The sequence below is a fragment of the Amblyraja radiata genome, chromosome 2 (assembly GCF_010909765.2).
Source record: "Amblyraja radiata isolate CabotCenter1 chromosome 2, sAmbRad1.1.pri, whole genome shotgun sequence".
NCBI classification, from domain to species: Eukaryota; Metazoa; Chordata; class Chondrichthyes; order Rajiformes; family Rajidae; genus Amblyraja; species Amblyraja radiata.
Window position 1 is genome coordinate 93,191,615 of NC_045957.1, and position 12,650 is coordinate 93,204,264.

Genomic DNA, 12,650 nt, shown 5'->3' on the forward strand with positions numbered 1-12,650 from the left:
AAGGGGCTGTCCCACTGCGGCGACCAAATCTCCGAGTTTAGACAAATTTGCCCTCGACTCAAACTCGCAGCATGGTCGACATGTAGTCCTAGGAGGTCCTATGAGGTCACTGGAACTCTCCTTCACGCTCGAGGGAAGTTCCAGAATACTCGCGGCCTCAGCTAGGTCGTGGAAATTTTTTCCGCATGATGAAAAATTTTCCTCAAGTAAAATTAGGTCGGCATGGTTCTTTTTAACTCGTAGTGCAGTGGCGTGGGGTGGCTATTTAGTTACAGGCAGTCTAGGGCAGCTGTAGGCAATCTCCTTCGCTGACCAGGCATTTTGATTGGCTCATTGGAGTTTTCAGGACCCAGGAAAACCGACCGGTAAGTAAAATGCCCGCTAAACTTTATTATACTTCTTAAAAGTGTCTCCACTCCTTCTCCCCCCCTTCTCTCTCTCTTCCCCCCCTCCCCACCCCCCCCCCCAGTCTATAAAGGACTTATGGTACACTGTGCAGCCGTCTTTCCTTCCTCTTCATCGCGGGTCTGAATTTTCGACAACGCTCCCCGGTTTCAACGCTGACGGTCGATCCAGCTCGAGGTTTTCCAGGCAAGTGCCCTCGAGCTTGAAGGTCGAAGACACTCTTCTTAACTCGCGGATTAGGTCGCCGCAGTGGGACAGCCCCTTTACTCCATGAACCATTGTGGTGGAATACAGCATATTCGTAATGTGATGAAAACAGCTGTCAAACTGCCTTATAAAGGACGGTTGCATGGTAAAGTGCTGTTTCAATAACTTGTACAGAGCTACAAATGGTTCCTTTCTTAGTAAGAAATATGTTTCTATCAGTAACAGTCTGTTATGTGAAAATTAGTACACACAGTCAATCAAGAAGCAACTGGTGAAAGATGGACCATCAATAAAAATAAAAGCATAAAATGCTGGAAATATTCAGCTGGTCAGGTCAGATTTGTGAGAAGAAAAACAAAACTCATGTTTCAGGTCAGAGACTCATCAGACCTGAAAAAGAGACAACAGGCTTCCTTTTTCTCCCATACAGTTCTGATGAATGGTCTACGACCTAAAATATTGGCACTGTTTCTCTCCCCTCAGAAGCAGCCTTATGTGGAGTTTGCACATTCTGTGACTTTATGGTCTTGTGCTAGGTACTCTAGTTTCCTTCTGCATCCCACAGATGCATTGGTAGGTTAATTGACCATTTTAAGTTGCTCTTAATGTCAAATCAAAGGGAGTTGATAAGCATGTGAAAGTGAATAGGTTAAAGGAAAAATAACTGGAGAAATGGGACAGATGGGAAGGCTCTGAAATTGGACATGGGCCAAATGGCCATGTTGTGAGATAGGATGAGAAATGTGCCAAAAAGTACAGTTATCTTTTCTTTTTGCCTTTCAAGCATTGGTCCCTGAGAACATTTGATTCTATCACCTGCAGTCAAAGACTTTAAGTCTAAAGATAAAAACATCTTTGAGGTCTGTCTTAATACAAATTTTCTGACCTTTCAGTTATGGAGCAAAAATATTTACAAGTTCCCCATTTTTCTGGGGAAAGAGAAACCGAGCTAACATTTCACACTGAATAGAGGGTTTTGTTTTCCCAGTCTTTTCCATGCAGCCTATTATACATCTATTAGCACAATATGTTTTCTGCAAAATCTAAATACACATCATCTTCTCATGCCAATCTGATCTCCATTGGGCATTGTGGACCATCAGCATCACCATAGTGGCAAACTATTAAATAGTTACCGGGATGATTCGGATCCAAGTCTATCTCCATCATCCACAATAAAGAATAAAGCATTTGCAAACACGATCTATCAGGAGTGGCACATTTTTGATTCATGCTGGGTTCCTCCTGAGATCCTTACTATCAGTCTCCAGTCAATTTGTTTCATCACTCCATAGCTGAGAGCACTGGATACAGCAAAAGATATGGGATCAGACCAGACAGCATCCCAGCTGCAGCACAGTGATTTCCATGCCAAAACTAGCAGCGCCTTTGGCCAAGCTGTTCCAATACAGGTTCAGCGCTGGCATCTGCCCAGGTTGTCTTGTTCACAAAATGAAAGACAAATCCAACCCATCATAGTCCAACACCACTTGCAGAGACTGATTGAGGCACACCACTTGCAGAGACTGATTGAGGCACACCACTTGCAGAGACTGATTGAGGCACACCACTTCCTGATTGAGGCCTTTCTCACCATTCGCCTGGGGTGTGCAGTAGCAAGGTTCGTTTGATTTAACGGACGTGAGCACACAGTTAGCTGCAGACTCCGCCCAGGACAGGAAGGCTCTGCAGGAACGGAAGGGACGTCACGACCGCGGTGCCACAGGTGCTGTCGCCGAGGGAGGACGGACGGAGCCGCGGCTCGAGAGACTAACAGAGGCAAAGAGGTTTGCCACGCACTGCAAGGGAGCAGTGGACCAGACAGGAAGAGCGGACGGAATTACCACTAGACAGCCAAACCAGTAGGTAATTTACGGCTGGGGTGAGTACTTTCCCATTTATAGGAGGTAGGATTATATAAATAAGGGGTGTATCAATACAGTAGGGGATTCTTAAACAGGACCAGTTAATTACCTATATAAGATGGGCGGTCAGGAGATGTGCCAATACTGCGAGATGTGGGAATTTGTCGACACCATTGATGTAGAAGATCCCTACAGCTGCAGTAAGTGTTTGAGGCTAGAGGAACTCCAGCTCCGCATTGATGAGCTGGAGACCCAACTTCATACGCTGCGGTACATCAGGGAGGGGGAGTATTACCTGGATGTTTTGTGCCAGGGGATGGTCACACCGACCAGTTTAACTAATTCAGTAGGCAGTGAGCAAGGAAAGGAAGGTGTGGCCATAAGCGAGGCAGGTAGGGGGAACCAGGAGGAGATGCGGCAGGAGCCACAGCCCTTGTCCCTGACGAGCATGACCGAGGCTCTTACTCAATGTAAGGACGGGATCAGGGGCTGTGGGAGGGATGAGCAACCTGGCTGCAGCACCGTGGATCAGGAGGCCATTCAAGAGGGGGGAGTTAGAAGAAATGCCGTAGTGATAGGGGATAGTATTATTCGGGGGGTAGATAAGGTTCTCTGCGGCCAGCAGAACATGTCCCGAAGGCTGTGTTGCCTACCCGGTGCTAGGGTTAAGGATATCTCTGCGATGCTGGAGAGAAATTTGCAGAGGGAGGGGGAGGATCCAGTGGTCGTGGTCCATGTGGGGACCAATGACATAGGAAGGACGAGGAAGGAGGATCTGCTGAAGGAGTTTGAGCAGTTAGGGAATAAATTAAAAAGCAGAACCTCGAGGGTACTGATCTCCGGATTGCTACCTGAGCCACGGGCCAAATCGGCGAGGGTACGTAAAATTAAAAAGCTAAATGCGTGGCTCAAAGACTGGTGTGGGAATAATGGGTTTGGTTTCTTGGGCCACTGGCACCAGTACTGGGACAGGGGGGATCTGTTCTGTAAGGACGGACTTCACCTGAACGGTGCTGGGACTGGGGTCCTGGCAAATCATATAACTAGGGCAGTAGAGAGGTCTTTAAACTAAGTAGCGGGGGGGAGGTATCAAGGGGGGTAATAACGGCAGGGGTAGAGGAAATAGAGCAGGGTATCAGTGGGGAAGCGGAAAGTCAAAATGTGACAGGAGACAGAATGTGTGAAGATAAAGCTCTAGATGTAAAAGGGGCAAAAACGGAAAGGAAGGGTAGTAAAAATCATCTGAAAGTGCTTTATCTAAATGCACGGAGTATTCGTAATAAGATAAATGAATTAACGGTGCAATTAAATATATATAGTTATGATATCGTGGCCATTACGGAGACATGGCTGCAAGGAGATCAGGACTGGGAGTTAAATATAGAGGGGTACTCGACAATTAGGAAAGATAGACAGGAAAGAAAGGGAGGAGGGGTGGCCCTTTTAATAAGGGAGGGAATAACGGCAATAGAGAGGAAGGATATTGCGTTGAAGGATCAGGATAGTGAAACAGCTTGGGTACAGATAGAGAATAATAAGGGGAAAAAAACACTAGTGGGTGTAATTTATAGACCTCCAAATAGCTGTGACGCTGTTAGTCAGAACATAAATCTGCAAATAGTTGACGCATGTAAAAAGGGAACTGCTGTAATCATGGGGGACTTCAATTTTCATATTAATTGGGCAAACCAAACTGGGCAGGGTAGACTAGAGGAAGAGTTTATAGAATGTATTAGAGACGGGTTCCTAGAACAGTATGTCACCGAACCGACAAGGGGGGAGGCAATCTTGGATCTGGTCCTGTGTAATGAAGCAGGATTAATTAAAAATGTCATAGTTAGGGACTCGTTGGGAACAAGTGACCACAATATGGTCGAATTCCATATTCAAATAGAAGGGGAGCAGGTTGAAACTCAGGCTAGGGTGCTTAGTCTAAATAAGGGGGATTATGAAGGTATGAGGACTGAGCTGATCAAAGTTGACTGGGATAGCAGACTCAAGAATAAGACGGTACATGAGCAGTGGTGTACGTTTAAGGGTATACTGTATAACCTTCAAGAAAAATTTATTCCTATGAAGAAAAAAAGGGGTAAGGGTAAGAACAGTCAGCCATGGCTCAGTAAAACTATAAAGGATAGTATTCGGCTGAAGGCAAGGGCATATAAGGTAGCCAGAGATAGTGGGAGGGTAGAGGATTGGGAAGCATTTAAAGGTCAGCAAAAAATAACTAAGAGATTAATTAAGACGGGGAAAATAGACTATGAAAGGAATTTAGCGAACAACATAAAAACTAATAGTAAGAGTTTTTATAGCTATATAAAAAGAAAAAGGGTGGCTAAGGTGAACGTTGGTCCATTGGAGGGTGAGACTGGAGAGTTGTTGGTGGGGAACATGGAAATGGCAAAGGCATTAAACGAGTATTTTGTATCAGTCTTCACCATAGAAGACACAAAAAATATTCCAACGCTGGATAAACAGGGGGCGGTAGGAATGGAGGAGCTAAATACTATTAAGATCACCAAGGAGGTGGTATTAGGGAAATTAATGAGACTGAAGGAGGATAAATCCCCTGGGCCTGATGGATTACATCCAAGGGTCTTGAGGGAGATAGCGGTGGGGATTGTGGATGCATTGGTGATAATTTTCCAAAACTCCCTGGAGGCAGGAACGGTCCCAGTGGATTGGAAAATGGCCAATGTAACACCTATATTTAAAAAAGGAAGTAAACAGAAGGCGGGTAACTATAGACCGGTTAGTCTAACATCGGTGGTGGGTAAAATGTTAGAGACAATTATTAAAGAAACACTAACGGGGCACTTGGATAAACATGACTTCATCGGACAGAACCAGCATGGTTTTGTGAAGGGGAAGTCCTGTTTAACGAATCTGCTCGAATTCTTTGAGGAAGTAACAACCCGGGTGGATAAAGGGGAACCGGTGGATGTGGTATACTTGGACTTCCAAAAGGCTTTTGACAAGGTGCCACATAAGAGACTATTGCTAAAAATAAAAAATTATGGGATTGGGGGTAATATATTAGCATGGGTAGAGGATTGGCTAACAAATAGGAAGCAGAGAGTGGGGATAAATGGTTCATACTCGGGATGGCAACCGGTAACTAGCGGGGTTCCGCAAGGGTCGGTGCTGGGACCCCAGTTGTTCACAATTTATATAAATGATTTGGAGGAGGGAACCAAGTGTAATATATCAAAATTTGCGGACGATACAAAAATGGGAGGAAAAGTAGGGGATGAGGAGGATAGGAAGAGTCTGCAAAAGGATATAGATAAGCTAGGTGAGTGGGCAACAACTTGGCAGATGAAATTTAATACTAATAAATGTGAAGTCATTCACTTTGGGAAAAAAAATGATAGGGCAAGTTATTTTTTAAATGAGGAGGAGCTGCGTTGTAATGCAACGCAAAGGGATCTAGGGGTATTAGTACATGAATCACTAAAAGTTAGTATGCAGGTGCAGCAAGCAATCAGGAAGGCCAATGGAGTTTTGGCCTTTATTGCTAGGGGGATTGAGTATAAAAACACGGAGGTCTTGCTGCAGCTGTACACAGTATTAGTGAGACCACATTTGGAATACTGTGTACAGTTCTGGGGTCCATACTTAAGAAAGGATGTACTAGCCCTGGAGGCAGTGCAGCGAAGGTTTACAAGATTAATTCCTGCAATGAGGGGATTGACATATGAGGAAAGGTTAAGTAGGCTGGAACTCTACTCTTTGGAGTTTAGAAGAATGAGAGGCGATCTCATTGAAACATATAAGATCGTGAGGGGCCTTGATCGGGTGGATGCACCGAGGATGTTCCCAATGATCGGGGAAACTAGAACTAGGGGACATAATTGCAGAATAAGGGGGGGCTCTTTTAAAACTGAGATGAGGAAGAACTTCTTCACCCAGAGGGTGGTTAATTTATGGAATTCACTGCCCCAGGGAGCAGTGGAAGCAGAAACTTTAAATATATTTAAGACTAAAATAGATGGTTTTTTAGCTGCCAAGGGGATAAGGGGCTACGGGGAGAGGGCAGGGATATGGACCTAGGTATGGTTAGTATAGTAAGACCTGAGTGATCTCCTGGACAAGTGTCGATCGCCTGGATTGGGGTCGGAGAGGAATTTCCCGGATTTTTTTCCCGAATTGGACCTGGGTTTTTATCCGGTTTTTTGCCTCCCCCAGGAGATCACGAGGTTCTTGGGGTGGAGAGGGGTGATAGCGGTATAAAGGGGAGGGTAGTGTCTTGTGTTCTGTGTCTTGTGTCTACTGTTTGTGGGTAAGTGTGTCTGTTTAGTGTTCAGCCATGAGCGAATGGCGGTGCGGGCTCGACGGACCTGGTGGTCTACTCTCGCACCTACTTTCTATGTTTCTATGTCTATGTAACAATCATCAGCAAAGCAATGCAAGCTGTTATTGACAATGCTATCCAGTGACAATTACTCTTCATCACATGCTCATTTTGGGATTCACCAGGACCATTTAACTCCAGGCCCCACCAAAGCCTTTATCCAACATTGAATTCCAAGGGTGGAGTGATAGTGAATGCCCTTGACATAAAGGCAGTATATGGCAGAAAGCTGTTTAAGAAGGAACTGCAGATGCTGGAAAATCGAAGGTAGACAAAAATGCTGGAGAAACTCAGCGGGTGCGGCAGCATCTGTGGAGCGAAGGAAATAGGCAACTTTTTGGGCCGAAACCCTTCTTCAGACTGATGTAGGGTGGGGGGGGAGGGGCGGGAAGAAGAAAGGAAGAGGAGCCAGAAGGGCTGAGAAGGGGATGAGACAGTGAGGGCTACCTGAAATTGGAGAAGTCAATGTTCATGCCGCTGGGGTATAAACTGTCTACGCGAAATATGAGGTGCTGCTCCTCCAATTTCCGGTGGTCCTCACTCTGGCCATGGAGGAGGCCCAGGACAGAAAGGTCGGATTTGGAATGGGAGGGCAAGTTGACGTGCTGAGCCACCGGGAGATCAGGTTGGTTATTGTGGACCGAGCAGAGGTGTTCGGCGAAGCGATCGCCAAGCCTACGCTTGGTCTCACTGATGTAGATCAGCTGACATCTAGAGCAGTGGATGCAATAGATGAGGTTGGAGGAGGTGCAGGTGAACCTCTGTCGCACCTGGAATGACTGCTTGGGTCCTTGAATGGAGTCAAGGGGGGAAGTAAAGCGGCAAGTGTAGCGTTTCTTGCGGTTGCAAGGGAAAGTGCCCGAGGAGGGGGTGGTACGGGTGGGAATGGACTAATTGACCAGGGAGTTACGGAGGAAGCGGTCTTTGCGGAAAGCAGACAGAGGAGGAGATGGGAAGATGTGGCGAGTGGTGGGGTCACGTTGGAGGTGGCGAAAATGACGGAGGATCATTTGTTGTATGTGACGGCTAGTGGGGTGGAAGGTGAGGACTAGGGGGGGACTCTGGCCTTGTTCCGAGTGGGGGGTATGGGGAGAGAGAGCAGTGTTGAAGAAACCCTGGTGAGAGCCTCATCTATAGTAGGGGAGGGGAACCCCCGTTCCCTGAAGAATGAGGACATCTCCGATGCTCTGGTGTGGAACACCTCATCCTGGGAGCAGATGCGCCGTAGAGGGAGGAATTGGGAGTAGGGGATGGAGTCCATACAGGAAGCAGAGTGGGAAGAAGTGTAGTCTAGATAGTCATGGGAGTCAGTGGGCTTATAGTGGATGTCGGTCAGAAGTCTATCACCTGCGATAGAGATAGTGAGGTCAAGAAATGGTAGTGTCGGAAATGGTCCAGGTGTATTTGAGTGCCGGATGGAAGTTAGTGGTGAAATGGATGAAGTCAGTCAGTTGTGTGTGGGTGCAGGAGGTAGCACCAATGCAGTCGTCGATGTAGCAGAGGTAGAGGTCGGGGATGGGGCCCTGGTTCGTCTCGAACAAGGATTCTTCGACGTACGCTACAAAGAGGCAGGCGTAGCTGGGGCCCATGCGCGTGCCCATAGCTACGCCTTGTATTTGGAGGAAATGGGAGGAGTCAAACAAGAAGTTATTACGGGTAAGGACCAGCGGAGGAGAGTATCTGTAGACGGGGATTGGTTGGTTAAGAAGGCTGTTTGGTAAAACCGATGCCAAAGGGCAACAAGGGGTAAACAATCTAAAGCTTGGAGTCTAACCTCACTAAAAAAAAAGATAGCTGTTGATTTTGCTGAATGTCAATCTTCCCAGCACCACATCACCAATGTAGGAGTTCCGCAGGTCAGTGTTCTTGACCAAACCTTCTTCAGCTGCTTCATCAAAGACTTTCCATCCATTTGAAGGTCTCAACTGATGTTCATTCATTGATGAATGATGTTCAATTCCATTCATTACACCTCAGATGGCAACAGTGCATCAAAACAACTAACAGCTAACAGTAAATCTTCGAAGATAGACACAAAATGCTGGTAACTCAGAAGGACAGGCAGCATCTCTGGATAGAAGAAATGGGTGATGTTTCTGGTCAAGACCCTTCTTCAGTAAAGACAGTAAATCTTCATCAACGAGGTAATGACCAATTCCATCAGGATGGAGTTCATCAACACCCATCCTCAAGAGCATTACCTATCAATCTCCGAGGATCACCATTGACCCAAACTCAACTGTTCCACACATAAATAATGTGCTCCAAGAGCAACTCAAAGCTTGGATATGCAGTGGTAAGCAACTTATTCCCATGATGCCCTAAAGCCTTTGCACAGTCAGCAAGCCATCTCTGGAATATGATGGAACACTCTCGACTTGCCTGCGTGAATGTAGCTAAACCTAAACATTAATTCTTTCCATCATGGAAGTGGTGCGAAAACATGTATGTGTTTCTGTTCAGATGGTTGCAGAAGAAGCACGTCTCCTGCTTAGGCTACTCAAATAGAAGTTACCAAACCCTTAATGATTATGTTCAAGGAGGTCACGGGTTTCAGGTGCTTGGGAACTTAACAAACTGCGGGTTCCCCTCAATGACATGCACTGCCATGACTTGGAAATATAGCACCACTCATTTCTAAAAATCCTGGAATTCCATACCCAACAGCACCGCTGAAGTATCTTCCCCAAAAGGACCAAACCAGTTCTATAAAATGACTCACCATCACATTCTTAAGGGTAATTAGGAATTAGTACATGTGTGTCTTTTTACAATACTGCACACAAAAATGTGACAAAGGGGGTCAAATTTAAAATTCCTTCAAAAAGTTAACAAGCACTTTATTAGTTTAATGACGAACATAGTATGAACAAAAAATATAAAAGATAGCATATTGATGGCAAGTTTCCAAAAATGGCATTAGAATACACAAATACATTGTATGTAATGGTTGTCTCGTGGTGTCCACTGGTGGCCTGGTTGGCACAGTAAGTGCACTTTTGTTTAAATGCCTTTCTATGTTTATGAACACCACATGGAACAATAAAATTGGAAACACCATTTCCACTTCATTCACCTGACCATGTAGTAGGGTACTGCATCCATCTGAGTGGATACCACAATGCACGTTACACACGAAAACACACAAACGTACGTTGCGGTGGACACTAAAAGGTTTTGTGTCCCAGAAAACAAACGTTACATTATTAGTGAAAACCAAACATTTTCACCAATATGATCTAAACGGAACATTACCTTCCGGATTTGAGCTATATCGATGGCCGATGATTCGTCAGGACGTTTGGTTTGGGCTGATTTTTTAGTAAGTAAAATGTCTCATTATGGTCGTTGCAGAGCTTCCCGAAGTTGACACGAAGGAATAAAGTTAGCGACTTGGTCCGTACGAAAGGTAAACAAGACAGTGTGTTGCCAAATTGAAGATTGGCTCAGTTTTGATGACCAATTTACGTCCAAAATTTTATTTTATTGATTTAAAAACGTCCGAAAACGTATTGTAAACGGTCGTTACGTTTTTGACACCACATAGAAACATAGAAATTAGGTGCAGGAGTAGGCCATTCGGCCCTTCGAGCCTGCACCGCCATTCAATATGATCATGGCTGATCATCCAACTCAATATCCCGTACCTGCCTTCTCTCCATACCCTCTGATCCCCTTAGCCACAAGGGCCACATCTAACTCCCTCTTAAATATAGCCAATGAACTGGCCTCAACTACCCTCTGTGGCAGAGAGTTCCCGAGATTCACCACTCTCTGTGTGAAAAAAGTTTTCTCATCTCGGTTTTAAAGGATTACCCCTTATCCTTAAGCTGTGACCCCTTGTCCTGGACTTCCCCAACATCGGGAACAATCTTCCTGCATCTAGCCTGTCCAACCCCTTAAGAATTTTGTAAGTTTCTATAAGATCCCCCCTCAATCTCCTAAATTCTAGAGAGTATAAACCAAGTCTATCCAGTCTTTCTTCATAAGACAGTCCTGACATCCCAGGAATCAGTCTGGTGAACCTTCTCTGCACTCCCTCTATGGCAATAATGTCCTTCCTCAGATTTGGAGACCAAAACTGTACGCAATACTCCAGGGGTGGTCTCACCAAGACCCTGTACAACTGCAGTAGAACCTCCCTGCTCCTATACTCAAATCCTTTTGCTATGAAAGCTAACATACCATTCGCTTTCTTCACTGCCTGCTGCACCTGCATGCCTACTTTCAATGACTGGTGTACCATGACACCCAGGTCTCGCTGCATCTCCCCTTTTCCTAATCGGCCACGATGTTTTTGATGTGATAAATTGGAAAATAAGAAAAAATAATTAACTCCCCCAAAAATCTCAACTACCATTGAATACGTTGTTGGGTTTTTGAAAAGCATGGGAGGTTTGGGGCCTCCGTGATTTAACTTACGGCGGTACCGACCCCGATAACGGTCGTTGTGATATTGGACACCAAGCACAGTTCCGGTGGGCAGCAGCTGGTGGGGGAGCGGCGGCAGCTGTGGCCTCTCAGCCCCGGTGGTCGGCTCCAGTCGGGTCATGTGGGAGAGATTGGCGGCCGTCACACAAGGCCCGGACCGCGCCCATCGACCAGGGCAGCCTGCGGCATACCTTACGGTAGAGCTGGGTTAGCGGAAGCATCATTCTGCAGGACTGGGCTGTCGGCTGCTGACATCACATCTCCCAAGGCTGCGTGCGTTGGGAGAAATCCCAAATCACAATTTGGATCGTCGGGGTCACCAATGTAGTGGCACCAAACTTGGTGAATAAACAGTTGCAAAACATTTCAGATCAATTAGGACATACAATATCAGGGGCTGCAGCCCCATTTCTCCCCTCTAGGCAGAGATCACTTTCACTGAACATTTGATGCTTTATTTCTCGCTGACTAAAGTCCAAAGAGTCAAAATTTTCCATGGTAGATTGGTCTAGAAGGTTAGAGCTTATGGAATTCAAGGTGAGCTGGCCAATTGAAATCAGAATTGCCTTGGAGAGAAAGCAGTTAAATGTAGGAGTAAAGGCTTATTCTTCTGATTGGAGGCCTCTGACCTGTGGAGTGGTCCACATGGGTTGGTGCTGTGTCCACTGTTGTTTGATATCTACATTAAAGCTTTGGATGACAAGTCTAACCAGGACAGGACTTGCACAGTAAAAGATAGAGCCTGGGGGAGTATTGCGAAATAAAGATCTGGGAGTACAGGTGCACCATTTCCGGAAAGTGGTGAGTTAGATGGCGAGTGTGATGAAGTTGACATTGGCACTTATGCCTTTATTGGGAAGGGTATTGAGTATAAAAGTTGGTACATCATGATGCAGCTGGACAAGTGAGACCAAACTTAAAGTGCTGTGTGCGGTACTGATCCCCCAGTTGAAGGAAGGATGCCATTTAGTTTGAAAGGGTGCAGAAGAGATTTGCTAGGATGTTACCTAGGCTTGAGTTATAGGGAAAGGTTGGACAGGCCAATACTTTTTTTTCCCTTAGCATTGGAGACTTTATAGCTTAAGATGCACAAGATCTCATTATTTTGAGATGCACAAGATCAAGGGGAACAGAGATAAATTCAACACTCTGTCCCCGGAGTGGAGGCTTCTAAAACAGGAGAGCAGAGGTTCAAGTGAGAGAGGAGTAATTTAAAAGGGACCTCAACCAACCTTTTTGCTTAGAGGAAGGCCCATATTTTGAATGAGCTGCAGATACAATTATGACCTTTAACAGGCATGTCAACAGTTGTATGGATAGGAAGACTTTAGAGTGCAATGGATCTAATGCAGACAAGTGGGACTAGCCCAGTATGCCAACCCAGTTGG

At 45.7% G+C, this 12,650-nt stretch overlaps 1 protein-coding gene and 1 long non-coding RNA gene across 2 annotated transcripts in view; both read right to left on the reverse strand.

The window, feature by feature from the left end:
• cntnap2 (contactin associated protein 2) overlaps window positions 1-12,650 on the reverse strand; it is a 1,677,584-nt gene that overhangs the window by 1,557,335 nt on the left and 107,599 nt on the right. The gene's annotated exons all lie outside the window — the stretch shown is intronic.
• On the reverse strand, window positions 2,682-10,181 carry LOC116991622. The gene is made up of 3 exons (XR_004416842.1): window positions 9,998-10,181; window positions 4,442-4,445; window positions 2,682-2,691 (listed from the first exon to the last, which is right to left on the reverse strand). It is a non-coding gene; the product is annotated as an uncharacterized LOC116991622 (long non-coding RNA).